We start from the raw sequence: 19,406 nt of genomic DNA, 5'->3' as shown, positions 1-19,406 counted from the left end.
CTTGTCAGTGTTGATATTGGGATGGAAATGAGAAGGATTATTCTTGAGGCCATATCAGAATTAATTCCATAGCAGAAAGAGGAAAATGTGATGTATCCTATTGTTAAATGTTTAGCGATATCTATAAATCATATCTGTATTGAATGAATTCCTACTCATCAGATTCATGGAATTTTAGGTCTCTTTGATTGTTGTATTTCTTGGAATTCCGGTCTCCATTAATCAAGTTAAGATCCGAGTTTTATGTCATGATATCATGGGAAACCGAGAAGGGTTGAAAATTTAAGAACAGTTGAGAGTTGAGACCGTAAGCTTTCGAGATCATATGAGAAATTAAAGAGATGTATTGGAGGTACAGCCTAAGTGAAAGTTCTTTGACACCGAATATGAGATTAAAAGTGAAGACCACTTTTTCGGTAAGATTTTTGGGACGAAAATCCCTAAAGGGGGGGAGAGTTGTAATATCCTGATTTTGGGCCTAGTAGGAATAGCGGTTTCGTGACCACAAAATCTGAGATAGAAATAATTATTTTATGATTATTTTGAGGTCTATGATATGATTGCATGATTGTGTGAAAATTTCATGAAGAAATTTTATGCATAAAGTGCTTAAATTGAAATTAGGGACTAAATCGAATAATTTGTAAAACTTGCATTCTAGAAGTTTCTAGTAGGAAATTGTTTTGAAATATTAATTAGGAGGTCTTAAATAGCAATTTTACCAATTTCTAAGTCTATGGACAAAAATTGGACATGGATGGAATTTTTGGAAAGTTTAGTAGTAAGGGCATTTTGGTCATTTAGGGGTAAAATAAATTAAAATACAAAATTAAAAGCCAATTTTGCTCATCTTCAACCCCATGGCCGAAAATAGCAAGGAGAAACCATGGCTAGGGCTTTTCAAGCTTCCAAGCTCAATTGTAAGTCCGTTCTAGCCTCGTTTTTAATGATTTTTACGTTTTTGGAGTCCCGGTAGCTCGATTAAGCTTATGCTAGCAATAATTCAACCTAGGGTTCATATTTGGAAAAATACCCATAGGTGAAATTTGTGTATTTTGGTGTTTTATGATAGAATATGAGGTTTTAAATTATGTTAGACAACTTGTACTAGGTTTTAAGTGAAAAACGAGCAAAAGGGCTTAATCGGTAAAAACACCTAATAGTCATAAGTACATGCTAGAGTGAGAATTTGATGTTACCAAAATGATCAGCATGTCATAAAACATAAGAAAATAGGCTGAAGTTTAATTTACGAGCTTTGGGGTAAAAGTGTAAATATGAGAAAGTTTAGGGGCAAAACTGTAATTTTTCCAAAATATGATTTTGGGTAAATTTGTATAATGTGAGTCCTAATTAGACTATATTTTAAATGATAGAGCAAGGAAAAATAAACTTCGGGCTAAAATAGGGGAAAATACCAAGTTGTGGACGAAATGGTAAAAGTAGCCATTTTCGCATGCGAGGTAAGTTCATATGTAAATGTTGGTAACATAGTTATTATTTTAAATTTTTTAATGTTATTTAAATGATATGATAATTATTATGAAATATTATACTGTGATAATTGTTTGTTAATATGTCAAATTATGTGATATACTTGGAAAATGTGAAATACTACCGAGTATCGGTAACGGCATTCCGTAGAAGATGGTTGAGACACATGATTGGGAAAAAGGTCCCGTTGAACCTTAGGAATGGATTAGGATACAAGTGACATATCACTAGGATATTTGGGCATCCGAACTCGTTGAGTTGAGTCTGAGTTCACTTATGGATGCGAATGTCCGAACTCGTTGAGTTGAGTCCGAGTTCGAGAGATGTAACTAGGCATCCGAGCTCGTTGAGTTGAGTCCGAGTTCACTTATGGATGCGAACGCCCGAGCTCGTTGAGTTGATTCCGAGTTCACTTATGGGCGGGTTACATGGTAGCTTGGCTACATATGTGGCACTTATGTGCAAACTTTCCATGTATCCGAATTATATTCCGATGTGTTCAACGGGTAAAATTCTACTCAAATGGAGGACTACTCGAGATGAAAGGGACGTATTGGTAAGTGTTGTGAAATGAATACTTTGAACAGGTATGTACTTAACCCTCGGGTTGAAAACTTGATATAACAACAATATGGTAAGATGATAAATGAAAATGTGATATGAATGTCTCGGTGATGATTATGCAAATGATGTTTTATGTTTGCGTATATAGTTGTGTTACTTGCTATTTGCATGTGAGCTTACTAAGCATTTATGCTTACTCCTCCTTTTCATTCCTTGTAGTGTTGACAAGCCAGCTCGAAATCGAACGGTCGGAGGCACACTCACACTATCCGTATACCATCTTGGCATAATGGCTTGTATATTTTGAGTATGGCATGTATAGCATTATAATCATTTTGTATATATGGTCTTATGATATGGTTATTGAGTGGTATGGAAATGCTTGGTAATGATTAGCCATTAGAATGGCTAATCATGATCATATTTGGTGTTATGTATGCTAAATTGCTAGCTAATCCATGGAAACCATGAAATAGGTAAAATTTACCATAAAATAGATTCGCATGACAAGAATGATAATGTGAGTTTGAAAAATCATTAAAAATAGTAGAGATACAATTAGATGATGAATAAAATATGGAATTGAAGAATTATGAGTCTATTTTCATATGGATGGAACAAAATAGGTATATGAGTTATATTTTATGAGATGTTTAAATTTTTGTGAAATAGGTCCAGAGCGATTTCTGGATCCCCTTTTCTGACTTTGGAAATTCACCATAAATTTTTCAAAGATAATTATAAGTCATGATTTATATTTACAGATTCATTAAGTCTAGTTTTATTAGAAACAAACGGCATAGTCATTGAAACTCAGTACAAGGAGATATCGATTCATAATACACAGAGGTCGAGCGGCTTGAACCTCAAGCAGGGAGACTTTAACCAATAAACTGTACTAATTTGCCAGACCAAAAATTCTAGAAACAAATTAGTAAATAGATATATGAGTCTAGTTTTAGGTAAAATTTATGGAATTGGATTTCCAGTTTTGGAACTCGAGATATGAATTTTTAAGCGACTTTAACGCAGATTGGTAGCTTGACTGAAAATTTTAAAAATAAATTGTTTGAGCTGTTTAAGTAATGAATTAAGTCTGTTAACACCTCGTGTTCGACTCTGGCGACGGTCTCGAGTACAGGGCGTTACACACAGGAAGAGACACAGCCGTGTGTCTCGGCCGTGTGAGAGACACGGCCTTATAACATGGGCATGTCCCAAGGCTGTGTGAAGTTTGCACCTGATTTTGGAATTTAATTCACCACACGGTCTAAGCGCACGGACGTGTGACTTGGCCGTGTGACCCTATTTTGTTTATGACGTCATAAATAGAGAGTTACACGGGCATGTGTGACCACATGGCCTACCCGCACGGGCAGTGACCCTCCAATACAAGAAAATTTTCTAGATGTCTCAAAATTTCCGGAAGTTCTTGGTTTAGTTCCAAACCACACTCAATGTATGTATTGGGCATCGTGGGCCTTTATAAGGGACAATACGCTTGTGTAAGAATGGTTTTAACTTGGGCGAAATTTTATGCCTGGTTTTGTATGAATGTTTATGTTTGAGTTTGGTAACGCCTCGGACCCTGTCCCGGTGTTGGATACGGTAAGGGGTGTTACATTTAGTGGTATCAGATGTAGCACCCCTAACCTGTATCCATCGCCAGACTAGGGTTAAGAGGCATTACCAGGCAATCCAAACATTTCGAATTCATTTCACAATCTAAAAGTCATACATCATCATATCATAATCAAACATCAACATAAAGTCCTTTTCTTAGGTCATCGAGACCTTAAACATGCATTAGGAAGGGGTCGAGACTAAACCGAGCACATTCAATTTTTTTCATAACATAACAAATTTTCTAAGTTATAAAGGTCACACGCCCGTGTGAACAGGCCGTGTAAAAATTAGGGAGGTTACTGACTTAGCCACACAGCCAATCACACGCCCGTGTGTCTAACCCGTGCTCGAAACTGACACGGCCAAATGGCCTAGCACACGCCCATGTGTGTGTGACCGTGTGGTCTGCTCAGGCTTATTTCAAAATGGCCCTCAAGCAATACGGCTGAGACACATGCCCGTGTCCTTGCCCGTGTGGGAAAAAATAGGCCATTTACAAGGCCAATTTGCCACCCATTTTGGGTCCTCCCTACAAGCACCAAAACAATCCATTTTATACCAAATTCTCAACCAATCCACAACCAAAACATACACCATTCATGCCAAATCATAAGCTATAATCATACCAAGACATATGTTCCATAATCTCAATACACTTCATTCATTCTCATAGCATCATTAGACCATTTCCATAGCAAATTCACATTTTTAACTTACCAAATCAACCATTTCTCATAAGGCCCTTTTTATATAAATCAAAATATTGCCTATAGACAATATTACATCACATAGATTATAACCATACTTCATTCTTATACACAACCAAAACCAAGCCATATCACATGGCTAGATATTCACATCACAAAACCTACCAAAACAACTTTAACCTATACATGCCATAAACGATATATACAACTCTCAAAATGGTACCAAAATAGATGTTTGATAGTGTGATTGAGTCGCTGATGATTCCCAAATATGAGCTAGCTTTATAACACTGTAAAACAGAGAACATTTCACACAGTAAGCTTTAAAGCTTAGTAAGTTCGTACTGAATATAACTAATAGTTTATACTATACAAAACACCAACTAATAAACACTTAGTAGTTCATATTCATCCTTCAATTATGTTCCATCACATTTAACATGTTCATACAAGTTCATCAAACTTCATACACATAGTATCATCTACCATATAGGTATCATACATACCTGATCTTTTCCCATGTTTATTCATTTCATTCTCACCTTTTTGTTCAATACATTAATTCGTTCCGAATCCTTTCAATTCTCTAAGAATTCGCATACTTATTGCATGAATGATTAGCCAAAACTGTAACAATCTCACACACTTAATGCCATCTCAATAAACTAAAGCTATCTCGGTATCCTACACTTAGTACCTCATATAGCCGAAGCTATTACAATTCGCACACTTAGTGCTATTTATAGCCGAAGCTATTTCAAATCGCACACTTAGTACTGAAAATAGTCGATTTATCATCTTGCTCAAACCATGGTCAAATATATATAATTTATGCATTATCAAAGCATTAAAACATAATTGTAACATCATTTATCACGTACGAACTTACCTCGTACTCTGAACAATTCGGATCGTTTACTCGATAGCCTTTGATTTCCCTCGATCTAAATCCAAATTCTTCTTTTCTTGATCTATATGTATTCAAAATTAACCCTTTTGTTCAAAAAATCATTCAATTCAATCCATATACACATATTTAGGGTATTTTATAAATTAGCCCTCACATTTTCACTTTTTAACACTTTAGTCCCTAATTCAAAAAATCACAAAATTCCTTTTTACACATGTTAGGCCGAATTTTCATGGAGTTCATATAAGCCCATATAGTTCATTTATTTCATATTTTAGTCCCTTAAAAACTCATTTTCACAATTTAGCCCAAAATACTCAAATTCATCAAAAATTGAAAGACAAAGCATGTTAGCCCAACACATATCTTTCATTTTTCATCCATTAACATCACAAAAATCATAATTTCATCAATGGAAACTTATCAAATTATCAAAAATTTCATGAATTTAAGCATGGCTAGCTATAACACTTAACAACAATCACAAATATGTAGAAATTATCAAAAATTGAGCTCGAATGCTTACCTAATTGAGCTTAAATATGGCCGAACCCTAGTTGAGCTTCAACCTTTCTTTTTATTTTGTATTTTCAGCAACAAGATGATAATATAAACTCATTTCATGTTTTGTTTTATTAATTATCATTTGATAAACCATTTACCAATTTAACCTTTATAAAATCATTATAATTCCACTAACTCATGTCCATTAATGTCCATGCATTAATTCAATGGTATAATTGCATCATAAGGACCCCAAAATATAAAGACATAGCAATTTGACACTTTAGCAATTAGAACACATCTTTTGCATTTTGTAGGATTAAGTCATTTTCTTAATTTAGACATCCAAACGATAAAATTATCACACAAAACTTTCACACAAAATTATCACATACTGTAAACACCAAAAATAATATTAAAATAATTTTATGGCCTAAAATTTGTGGTCCTAAAATCACTATTTCGACTAGGGTCTAAACCGGGCTGTTACATCAGAGCTACAGTTTAGTCGATTCTCGGACTAACGTAGCATGTGTACGAGTCTAGCTATACATGCCATAAATGAATTATGATAGTGTGATGACTCCTAATCTTTTAAATTGTATTTTTATATAGTAATGGATCCCAATCAAGCTGAAGCTGATGATATAGAAAGTAATGCGTTGGCTCCCATTCAAGAGGCAACTCTAGTTGAGACTAGACCCGTGACCGTGAGTTAGAGAAGAGGAGAAGAGACTAGGGAATCCTTCCTCCATATGATAAATGCCTGGCATACTGAGTTCATTCGAATGAGCCCGAACGCTCAACCCCCTCCACCCCCACCTATTCCTTAACCTATCCCCGCAGCACCCAAGGTATGGACTTCGTGAGACTGAATAGACCTCCAGTTGATAAGATTCAAAAATAAGGAGCCAAAAAGTTCCGAGCTAGTATAGATGATGACCTTGAGAGGGCAAAGTTTAGGCTCAAGAATACCATTAGGGTATTTGATAAGTTATCATGAACACCTGAAGAATGCATGAAGTATGTTGTGTCCCTCCTGAGAGACTCGTCTTATTAGTGGTAGAACACCCTTGTGTCGGTGGTACTAAGGGAGAGAATTAGCTGGGAATTTTTTCAAGAAGAATTTCGTTAGAAGTACATCAGCCAGAGGTTTATTTATCAGAAAAGAAAGGAATTCATTGAGTTAAAACAAGGCCGAATGACAGTAACGGAATACAAGCGTGAGTTTGTGAGACTGAGCAAATACGCTCAAGAATGTGTTTCGACTGAAGCCATCATGTGTAAGAGATTTGAAGATGGTTTAAATGAGGATATCCGATTGTTAGTGTGTCCTTGAACTGAAAGAAATTGTTGTGCTCGTAAAGAGAGCTTGTAAGGCCAAAGAATTGGCTAAAGAGAAAAGGAAAGCTGAGTTAGAGTCTCGAGATTTAAGGAAGAGACAGATGGGTAAGTCATTTCGGTCTTCATCTAAGAAATCGAGAGAGTTTAATACTTGACCAAGTAATTTAGTTGGGTATTCGAACAGAAACCATGGGAAATAGTATTCAGGTCATAAGGCTCAAACTACTTCGATAACGAATGTGGGTAATGCTTGACCTAGTTATACTCCGTGGGGCACACCGGTGCTATTTGTGAAGAAGAAGGATGGTTTAATGAGACTCTGTATAGACTATCCACAGCTCAATAAGGTAACCATAAAGAACAAGTATCCTTTGCCAAGAATCGATGACTTGTTTGACCAATTGAAGGGAACCACAGTATTTTCCAAGATTGACTTGAGGTCCGGTTACTACCAGTTGAGAGTTAAAGACTCGGATGTGCCGAAAACTGCTTTTTAGATGAGGTATGGACACTATGAATTTTTGGTTATGCCATTTGGTTTAATGAATGCTCCTGCTGTATTTAGGGATTTAATAAACCGAATTTTCAAACCGTACTTAGATAAATTTGTTGTTTTTATTGATGATATACTGATTTATTCTCGTGATGAGACCGAGCATGCCGAGAACTTGAGAATGGCTTTGCAAAGTTTGAGAGACAATCAATTGTATGCTAACTTTAACAAAAGCAAATTTTGGCTTCAAGAAGTCAGATTTTTGGGGCACATTGTTTCGGGTGATGATATTAGAGTTGACCCGGGTAAGATTTTGGCTATTGTTGAATAGAAACCACCGACAACGGATTTGAACCTACGACAACGGAGATGGTTGGAGTTGTTAAAAAATTACGAGTTAGTGATTGACTACCACCCAGGAAGGGTAAATGTGGTCGCTAATGCTTTGAGGAGGAAGTCATTATTTGCTTTGTAGGCTATGAACGCTCAGTTGGCTCTATCAGATGATGGTTCTATTCTAACTGAGCTGAGAGCTAGACCGGTGTTTCTGCAAGAGATTTACGAAGCTCAGAAAGGTGACAGTGATTTACAAGCCGAAAGAGTCTGTGTGAATCAAGTATGGAATTAGATTTTCAAATTAGTTCGGATAGGTGTTTGATGCTCCGAGATAGGATCTATGTTCCTAAAGATACCGAATTGATTCAGAAGATTTTGTGAGAGGCACATAGTAGTGGTTTATCTGTTCATCCAGGTAGTACGAATATGTACAATGACTTGAAGGAAATGTATTGGTGGTCAGGAATGAAAAGAGACATTTTAGAGTTTGCTTCTAAATGTTTGATTTGTCAGCAAGTAAAAGCCGAACACCAAGTACCATCAAGTTTACTTCAACCTGTAATGATTCCCGAGTGGAAATAGGACCGTATTACTATGGAATTTATGACGTGTCTACCTTTGACAACGAGAAAGAAAGATGTTGTATGGGTTGTTATAGATCGATTAACAAATTCGACTCATTTTATACTAGTACGTACCGACTATTCACTTGATAAGTTAGCCGAATTGTATATTTCTAAAATTGTGAGATTGCACGGGGTGCCTTTGTCGATTATATCGGATAGAGACCCGAGGTTCACTTTACAGTTTTTGGAAAAAGTTACAAGAAGCGTTGGGTACGAAATTGAATTTTAGCACCACTTTCCATCTGCAAACTGATGGTCAATTAGAAAGGGTAATTTAGATTCTTGAAGATATATTACGGTGTTGTGTTCTTGAGTTCTAAGGTGGTTGGGAAAAGTATTTACTGTTGGTGGAATTTTCCTCTAACAATAGTTTTTAGTTGAGTTTAAAAATGGTGCCTTATGAGGCATTGTATGGGAATAAGTGCCGAACACCCTTGTATTGGACCGAACTTAGAGAGAATCAGATTCACGGAGTTGACTTAGTCAGAGAAACGAAAGAAAAAGTGAAGGTAATTCATGATTTTTTTGAAAGGTGCTTCAGATAGACAGAAATCTTACGCAGGCTTGAAACGAAAAGAGATTGACTTTCAAGTCGGTGATAAGGTATTCCTGAAAGTATCTCCGTGGAAGAAAGTTGTTTGGTTTGGTCAGAAAAGCAAATTAAGTCCACGCTTTATTCAACCATATGAGATTACCAAAAGGATAGGGCTAAAAGCTTATCGGTTGGCTTTGCCGTCTGAATTGGAAAGAATTCATGATCTATTCCATGTGTCTATGTTGCGCTGATACCGTTCTGATCCTTCGCATGTGATTTCACCGAAAAAGGTTGAGATTCGACCGGATATGAGTTATGGCTAAGAGCTGGTTAAGATTTTGGCTCAGAAAGTCAAACAATTGAGAAACAAAAGTATTGCCCTTGTGAAAATATTATGGAAAAGACATGGGGTCGAAGAGGCTACATAGGAGATCGAGGAAAACATGAGAAATCAATACCGAAACCTTTTCACCGGTAAGATTTTCGGGGACGAAAATCCCTAAGGGGGGAGAGTTGTAACATCTTGAATTAGGGTCTAGTCAAAATAGTGATTTCGAGACCACAAATTCGAAGTAGAAATAATTATTCTATTATTATTATGAGCTCTATGATATGATTGCATGCTTGTGTGAAAATTTTATGAAGAAATTTTATTGATAAAGAGTTCAATTTGACATTTAGGACTAAATTGCAAAAGTTGCAAAATATGGGTTCTAGAAGAATTAAGCATGAAATTGCCATGGATTATTAATTAGAGGTCCTTAAATAGAAATTTACCCAAATTCTATTTTTATGGACAAAAATGGGCATGAATAGGAAAAATTTGAAAGAAAGGCCTCAAGGGCATTTTTGTCATTTGGTTAATAAAAGAATAAAAAGGGAAACATAAGAAAAAATTATGTCCATCTATAACACCCCTTACCCATGTCCGACGCCGGGTCAGGGTACAAGGCATTACCGGGCATAAGCATACACATGCATGAAAAATAGGGTCATAAAATTTTAACCAATTCAAAAATATTCAAACACAAGCATATTGTCCCTTATACGAGCCTACGAGGCCCAAAACATACCTTGGGGGTGATCAGGGACTAAACCGAGAACTTTAGAAAAGTTTGGGAAAATTTCTTTAGTACAGTGCCACACGCCCGTGTGAGACAGGGGACACGCCCGTGGGACCTCGACACGCCCGTGTCCTCCAGCCGTGTAAGTCTCTGACTATGATGTTAGCACCAATTTAGGGTCACATGACTGTATCATACGCCCGCGTGGCCAGACCGTGTCGTCAGTTACAAATAAATGAATCTTTCATAAAATGGTGCAGACTTCACATGACCAAATCACACGCCCATGTGGGTAGGTTGTGTTTCTCACATGACCAAGACACACGCCTGTGTCTTAGCCTGTGTGTTTACTACTGGGCATACTGACTTGCAAAATTTAGGTGCTGGGGACAAGACCATTCAACACGCACGTAGGGCAGACCGTGTGTCACACACGGTCTAGACACATGCCCATGTGTTTACCCATGTGGACCATTTAAAGGCTATTTTCTAAGCCATTTATCACCCTCAATCATTCATGCACTCGAGTATATTTCATAGCATGCAACATGACATATTTAGACACTCAATTGTTCAACAACACAACACTTTCACATCTTCATAATGTCATTCTATTATACATTCAATTAGTCACACCATTTTGTAGCATTCCACATCAACTTCATGCATAACCAACTTTATTACCATAACTTCAAATTATAGCTTCATGACTATAGTCATCTTAAGTCATTAAATCATTCCTTATTTTCATGTACTTAAATCATACTTCTTCATATATCCATCAAACAAACTACATAGCACATCATCAAGGAATTAGCACATGCATGCATGAACAATTAGGTTTACAACCCAAAAATCAAATATAAAACATCTTACATGGCCATTACAAAATGAACCATCAACATCATAGCCATTCATAATTTGGCCCAAAATAGCATGACACATGTCACAAAATAACCAAGTCCCCCTATACATGGCATACTCAAGTTATCAAATTCAATATACCCAATATTCTTTTGATAGTGTGATCGAATACTCCGACAGCTTCCGATCCCTGAGCAAGCTTGGCGAAACTACAAATGAGAGAAAGGAAAGGGGGTAAGCATTAAAGCTTAGTAAGTCCACATACAAATAATATGCAATGATAGTAAGCAATTATCATAAAAAGACATAATAACATAACCATAAAGATTATTCATCACTTAAACCTTTTTGACTTTCTTATCATATGCACATATATACTTTCCCATCACAAATCATTCTTTTTCAAGGCATTATTCATGGGTTTAGCGTACATACTTGTATTCACTCGTAGTATATCATATAACCATAACTCTTTAACATGCCCTCCTTGGGACTTTCATCACATCCATTGCATTACCCATTGAACACTCAAAATACTATTAGATACGCGGAATAACTTGCACATAAGTGCAACATATACATACATAGCCAAAGCTACCTCATAACATGTAACGCTCGCAATGGAGCTACTCACGGGCCTACTCATAAAAGCTATCAATCAAGTTGTAACTACACGGGCTACTCACACAAGCTGTCAGGTATCTGACCCACTCAAGGATTACTTAGCCACCAGTAGGACACATAAGACCATTTCCCGAAACTCAATTACATGTATCGCATCCTAAACGGGATGCCACATACATATCACGAACCCAGACCAACTCAATGAGTTCAAATTTCTTAATTTCTAGTGACATGTCACTAGTATCTTAAACTATTCCTAAGGTTCAAACAGGATTTCTTTCTCACATGTACATAACATTTCCATCGTACTTGCTCGTAACGTCGTGGATAACGACCAATATCATTCATACTTAGAAAATTACCATTAGGCATAGCATACATAATAATGATAAAATATTTATCACATAATGTCAACACATCAAAATATATTACATTGTCACGTTACTTACACATATACTTACCTCGGTACAAAATGATGGTAATCGAGCCTAATCATCGTATACTTTATTCTTTCCCCGATCAAAACCTGAATCACATTTTTCTTGATCTATAATGCCAAATTTAACTTGTTTATTAATCACAACTTTCAAATCAATCCATAATTCATGCTTCGGTAAATTTACCTTTTTATCCCTATCTTTTCACTTATTTACGATTTAGTCCCTAGGCTCGTAAAATGAAATGCATGCATTTTATTTGTTACCAAAGCCTAGCTGAATTTTCATTATACTCATAACAGCCCATATTTTCATCAAAATCAGATTTTTATCACTTATTCTACACCTTTTTCAATTTAGTCCTTTTTAGTGGTTTTCATGAAAAACCATCTTGTGAGATATGTTTATCACACACCAAACTTTCATATTCCTCCATAAACCATCAAAATACATGCATGTCACACATGGGTAAATTTTCATTCAAAAACCCTACTTCAAAATAAGGGTAGAAATAGGTAAATCAAGCTACGAAGACTTCAAAAATGTAAAGAATATTAAAAACGAGCTAGGGAACACTTACTATTGAGCTTAAAAAGATGAACAAAACCCTAGCTATGGCTCCTTGAAATTTTCAGCAATGGGGGAGGAAGATGGACACAAATTTGGACTTATTTTCCCTTTTTATTCTTTTATTTACTAAATGACCAAAATGCCCTTAAGGTCTTTCTTTCAAATTTTTCCTACACATGTCCATTTTTGTCCAAACTTTTAGAAATTGGTCAAATTGCTAATTAGGACCTTCTAATTTATAATCTAAAGAAATTTCATGCTAAAATCTTCTAGAACACAAGTTTTGCATCTTATTCAATTTGGTCCCTAAAGTTCAATTAGGCATTTTATGCATAGAATTTCTTCATGAAACTTTCACACAAGCATAAATACATATCATGGACCTCATAATAATCATAAAATCATTATTTTTATCTCAGATTTGTGGTCTCAAAACCACTATTCTGACTAGACCCTAATTCAGGATATTACAACTCTCCCCCTTTAGGGATTTTTGTCCCCGAAAATCTTACCGGCAAAAAGGTTTGGGTATTGTTTCCTTATTGCCTCCTGTGGCTCCCATGTAGCTTCTTCAACCCCATGTCTTTTCCATAGAACTTTCACAAGGGCAATACTTTTGTTTCTCAATTGCTTGACTTCTCAAGCCAAGATCTTAACCGGTTCCTCACCATAAGTCATATCCGGTCGAATTTCAACCTCTGCTAGAGCAATCACATGTGAGGGATCAGATCTATATCGGTGCAACATGAACATGTGAAATATATCATGAATCTTTTCTAACACAGACGGCAAAGCCAATTGATATGCTATCGGACCTATCCTTTCGGTAATCTCATAGTCCTATAAAATGAGGACTCAACTTGCCTTTTCTACTGAATCTCAAAACCTTTTTCCATGGAGATACTTTCAAGAATACTTTATCACTTACTTGATACTCAATTTCTTTCCTTTTCAAATCCGCATATGAATTTTGTCTATCTGATGCCGTTTTCAAACAATCATGAATTAATTTCACCCTTTTTTCGGTTTCCTTAACCAAATCAATTCCATGAATCTTATTCTCCTTGAGTTCAGTCCAATACAAAGTTGTACGACATTTACGTCCATACAATGCCTCATAAGCCGCCATTTTCAAGCTCGACTGATAACTATTGTTGTAGGAAAATTCAACTAAAGTTAAGTACTTTTCCCAACTACCTTGGAATTCAAGAACACAACATCTGAGCATATCTTCAAGTGTCTGAATTACTCTCTCAGATTGTCCATCAGTCTGTGGATGAAAGGCGGTACTAAAATTCAACTTTGTACCCAAAGCTTCTTGTAACTTCTTCCAAAACCGCGAAGTGAACCTTGGATCTCTATCCGAAATAATCGATAGAGGTACTCCATGAAGCCTCACAATCTCAAAAACATACAATTCGGCTAACTTATCAAGTGAATAATCAATGCGTACCGGTATATAATAAGCCAATTTAGTTAACTTGTCAACTACCACCCAAACAACACCTTTCTTTCTTAGTGTCAATGGTAAACCTATTACAAAATCCATGATGATTTGGTCCCATTTCCATTCGAAAACCAAAATAGCTGAAGTAAACCTGAAGGTACCTGGTGTTCGGCCTTTAGTTTTTGACAAATCAAGCACCTCGATACAAATTCGAATATATCTCTTTTCATACTGTTCCAGCAATATATTTTCTTTAAATTATTGTACATTTTTGTACTACCCAGCTGAACTGACATACACCTGTTATAAGCCTCATGCAAAATACTCTAAATTAACTGGGTATTCTTTGGAGCACAAATTCTACCACGAAACCTCAGACATCCATCGAAGTCTTTTTGGAAATCTAGTTCGCTGTTCGACTCACACTGAGCTTTCTTTGCTTGTAACTCTTTATCAATCTTCTGATCATCACAAATCTGTTGTAAAAATGTCGGTCTAGCCCTCAACTCTGCTAGCATTACACCATTATTGGACAAGGTCAGCTCCGTGTTCATAGCTCTCAAGGCAAATAAAGACTTCCTGCTCAGGGCATCGACAACCACATTTGCTTTACCAGGATGATAATCAATCACAAGCTTATAGTCTTTTAACAATTCGAGTCATCTTCGCTGCTTTAAATTCAAGTCCTTTTGGGTCATCAGATACTTAAGACTTTGGTGGTCTGTATAAACATGGCATTTATCCCCAAAAAGATAGTGTTGCCAAATCTTCAAAGCAAATACAATGACAGCCAACTCTAGATCATGTGTCGGATAGTTCTTCTAATGGGGTTTCAGTTGCCGCGAATTATAAGCTACTACCTTGCCTTCTTGTATAAGTACGCAGCCTAGTCCACTCAATGATGCATCACTATAAATCACAAGTTCTTTCCATGATTCTGGTTGTACTAACACTAGTGCCTCAATCAATAACATTTTCAATTTCTCAAAGTGCTGCTGACAGTTTTCCGACCATTAGAACTTGACATCTTTTTGAAGTAATCACGTCATAGGAGTGGCTATCATAGAGAATCCTTTCACTAAACGTCTGTAGTAACCGGCCAAACCTAAAAAGCTCCTAACTTTAGTCAAATTTCTTGGCAATTTCCATTCGAAAATAGTAGAAATCTTCTTGGGATCAACTCGGATACCGTCACCTGAAACAATATAGCCTAAGAATCCAACCTCTCGAAGCCAAAACTTGTTTTTACTGAACTTAGCATACAACCGTTTATCCCTCAAAGTTTAAAAAACCTTTTTCAAGTGCTCGACATGCTCTGCCTCATCTCTAGAATAAATTAAGATATCATCGATGAATACTACAAAAAACTTGACCAAATATTGCCGAAATATTCGATTCATCAAATCCATAAACACGGCAGGGGCATTTGTTAATCCAAATGGCATAACAAGATACTCATAGTGGCCATACGTCGTTCTGAAGGTAGTCTTAGGCACATCCAACTCCTTAACTCTTAATTGATAGCCGGATCTCAAATCTATTTTAGAAAACCATGTCACTCCTTTCAACTGATCGAACAGGTCATCAATCCTTGGGAGAGGATACTTACTTTTAATTGTCACCTTATTGAGTTGCCGGTAGTCGATGCATAATCTCATGGAACCATCCTTCTTTTTCACAAATAGTACGGAGCACCCCACGGTGAAAAGCTTGGTCTTGCAAAACCTTTATCGGTCAACTCTTGCAACTGTGACTTCAATTCTTTCAACTCAATCGAAGCCATCCAGTATAGAGCAATAGAAATAGGTGTCGTCCCTGGCATTAACGCAATACCAAATTCAACTTCTTTAATTGGAGGCAAACCTGGCAATTCCTCTAGAAATACATCCGCATTCTTACATACAATTGGTACTGATTCAATTTTCAATTCAGATTCCTTTGTATTCAATATGTATGCCAAATAAGCTTCATACCCTTTTCTCATGCATTTTTTAGAAGACATAGAAGAAATACAATTGGTGACCTATTTGACTCGTCTGTTTCAACCTGGAGAATCTCAACATTATCACACTTCAATTCAATAACTTTCTGTCTACAATTCATTATAGCATCATGAAATGTCAACCAATTGATACACCGTAATTTATACATATTTTTACCCCATGCCTTGCACATTTATGGATGGTTTCTCCTTAGATTTGGTGAATTTGATGATCCTAATCCTTTAATTTCATGTTTTATACTTAGGTGAGCATAGGAGAGCAAAAAGAGCGAGAAACAAGCCAAAAACGGAGAAAATGGACCCACATGGGAAATCAACATGGCCTAGACTTCCTCACACGGGCGTGTCACACGGCCATATCCATTTGGCAGGATCAAAGCACGACTTACATGGGTAGACTACATGCCCGTGCCTATTCAACAGCCTTGACCATGGGTTGGAGTAGTCGCACACAAGCGTGTCCCTGTCGAGCTCAAGTATAGCCCTATTCGGAAAAGGCCACTTTTAAGGGCTCTTAGGCATTCTAAAGCCTATTTAAACACCGGAGGAGGCACATAGAACAGACACATGGAGTAAGAGGCAAGGAATTACTCAAGGGAAGCCGATTGATCCATCTCAGAAGCCGGATTCATCGTCAAAACTAAAGATCTCCCTTCAATTTCCATTCAAGGGTTTTGGGTTTTCTTTATGTTTTGTTATCTTTATTCTTTTGAGATGTTTTCTTTCATAAGTATGAACTAAACCCCCTAAATACCTAAGGGGAATGAAACCTAAGATAGATCTTGTTATTATTATCTGAATTGTATGATAAATATTTGACTTGTTCTTAATTATGTGTTCTTAATTCTTGTTTTAATATTCCAGGATATTGATTCAGGTTAATGCTCTTATTCAGAGGAGGAATAGACCCTGTCTAAGAGTAAATTTTTCGTAATTAAGCGGAGTTAATTGCACACCTAGAGATAGGGTGATAAGATTTTGCTGGATTAGAGTGAAACCTAATAAGGGGATCCATAGATCGAGTTAATGCAACACTAGGGCGTTAATTAGAAAGAGATTTCAATTAATCAACCTAGGGTTAGAAGTTATTAGTCTCGAAAGAGATAATAATATAACTTAGGGACTTCTATGGATCAAGTCAAATGAATAAATCGTCTGATTCAGAGTCAAATAACAAGTGAAGTCTAGGTGGATTTTCCCTTGGGTATTCTCTTAATCAATCGAGTTCTCCCAGAAGCTTTTCCCAATTTTCCGTCTGTGCACCCTTAGTTTAGTTAAGTAGTTTAGATAAAAAAAACCCCTTAATTTTTAGGCTAGATAATAAAAATAAAGTAATTACTAGTACTCTTCGTTCCTTTGGGTTCGACAATCCGGTCTTGCTAAAGCTATACTATTGTTCGATAGGTACACTTGCCTTCATCGTGATAATAGTTAGTTTCAAGAACGATTAGTTATAAATTTTTAAAACCTGTCGCGAATATCACGTATCAATTTTTGGGCATCGTTGTCGGGGAATTAGGATATTAGGAACACTCGATTTTTATTACTTTAGCCATTCTACTTTATTTGCAATTTAAATTTTTATTTTCTTGTCTAATTTTTCTTTTATTCATTCCTGGCAGGTTTTTATAGCGTATGACTAGAAGAAACCCGTTGGGACCATTACTGTTTGATAGTGAGATCGATCGCACAGTTCATAGAAACCGAAGAGAAATAAGGCAAAGCTTATGATACACAGAGGAAGAGCAAGAGGACAATACTTCAATCATAATCAAGGAGATGGCTGAAAACCAATAAAATTCGCTGCCTCTTGCAATTGCTGTTAATCAGAATCCTACTCCATGTACTATGTATGATTATGTTAAACCTTCTTTAACAGGAGCTGAATCGAGCATAGTTAGGCCTGTTGTTGCTTAAAATAATTTTGAATTGAACCTAACACCATTCAAATGATCCAATAGTTTATTCAATTTGATGGTTTGTAGGACGAGGATCCCAACGCTCACTTGGAAAATTTCTTAGAGTTTTGCGACACTTTTAAAATAAATGGCGTTTCTAATGATACCATTCGCCTTCGGTTGTTTCCCTTTTGAGGAATAAGGCTAAACAATGGTTGAACTCTTTACCATGAGGGTCATTCACTACTTGTGAACAAATGACTGAAAAATTTTTATTAAAATATTTTACGTCGACTAAAACAGCCAAATTACGTAATGATATCTCCTCTTTTGTGTAGATGGATTTAGAAAACTCTACGATGCATGGGAGAGATACAAGGATCTGTTGAGAAGGTGCTCTCACCATGGGTTACCACTCTGGCTACAGGTTTTAACGTTTCACAATGGCCTGAATCCTTCGACTCGACAGATGATCGATGTAGCCACTGGCAGAACTATCAATAATAAGACACCTGAGGATGCTTATGAATTTATAGAAGAGATGTCAATGAATAATTATCAGTGGCAAGTCATGAGGACAAAGCCAACGAAAAAAGTCGACGTTTTTAACGTCGACTCGGTCACCATGCTCTCTAATCAGGTAGAACTTTTGAATAAAAAAATTGACGTTTTCTTGGTTCTTCATAGGTTCACCCAGTAATGCAGTACGAAGCAAGTGGAGGTGGATCAAGCAATTCAAAATACCCACCCTTTGGCAACAACATGGAGAACGAGCAGTTAAATTACATGGGCAATAATCCTCGATCTCAAAATAATCCTTATAGTAATACTTAAAATGCAGGTTGGAGGAACCACCCAAATTTCTCATGAGGAGGCCAAGGGAATCAGAGACCACCACCTCCAAGCTTCCAACAACCACCCTACCAACAAGAGAAAAAGTCGAACCTTGAGGAGATGCTAACAAAATTCATCTCGGTGTTAGAAACTCGTTTTCAGAATACTGAGACAACACTTAAAAATCAATAAGCATCAATCTAAGGGCTCGAAACTCAGATAGGTCAGCTCGCTAAATTGATATCTGAACGACCACAAGGTAGCCTGCCGAGTAACACTGAATCTAACCCAAGGGAGCAACTCAATGTAATTACCATTCAAGATGAGGAAGGGTTAGTTGCACCTGAACCAGAACCGAGGCAAGAAACTATGGTAAGTAAAAGTAAAGGTGAGGTGGACCACAATGACCAGAAACCAGTAAGTAAAGAGTACAAACCTCGTGTGCCATACCCCAATGTAACAAGGAAAGACCGCACAGATGAACAATTCGATAAATTCCTTAAATTATTAAAGAAGTTACATATTAA

The 19,406-nt window shown here is 36.6% G+C and overlaps 1 non-coding gene across 1 annotated transcript; it reads right to left on the bottom strand.

Annotated features, from left to right (window-relative positions):
* Positions 1–18,350: 18,350 nt before the first annotated feature.
* Positions 18,351–18,456, bottom strand: LOC128282765 (small nucleolar RNA R71). The gene has a single exon (XR_008273119.1). It is a non-coding gene; the product is annotated as a small nucleolar RNA R71 (small nucleolar RNA).
* Positions 18,457–19,406: the final 950 nt, after the last annotated feature.

This window comes from Gossypium arboreum, chromosome 10, assembly GCF_025698485.1.
Source record: "Gossypium arboreum isolate Shixiya-1 chromosome 10, ASM2569848v2, whole genome shotgun sequence".
Taxonomy (NCBI): Eukaryota; Viridiplantae; Streptophyta; class Magnoliopsida; order Malvales; family Malvaceae; genus Gossypium; species Gossypium arboreum.
The sequence above is the reverse complement of the archived record's forward strand: the minus strand, read 5'-3'. Positions and strand labels throughout refer to the sequence as shown.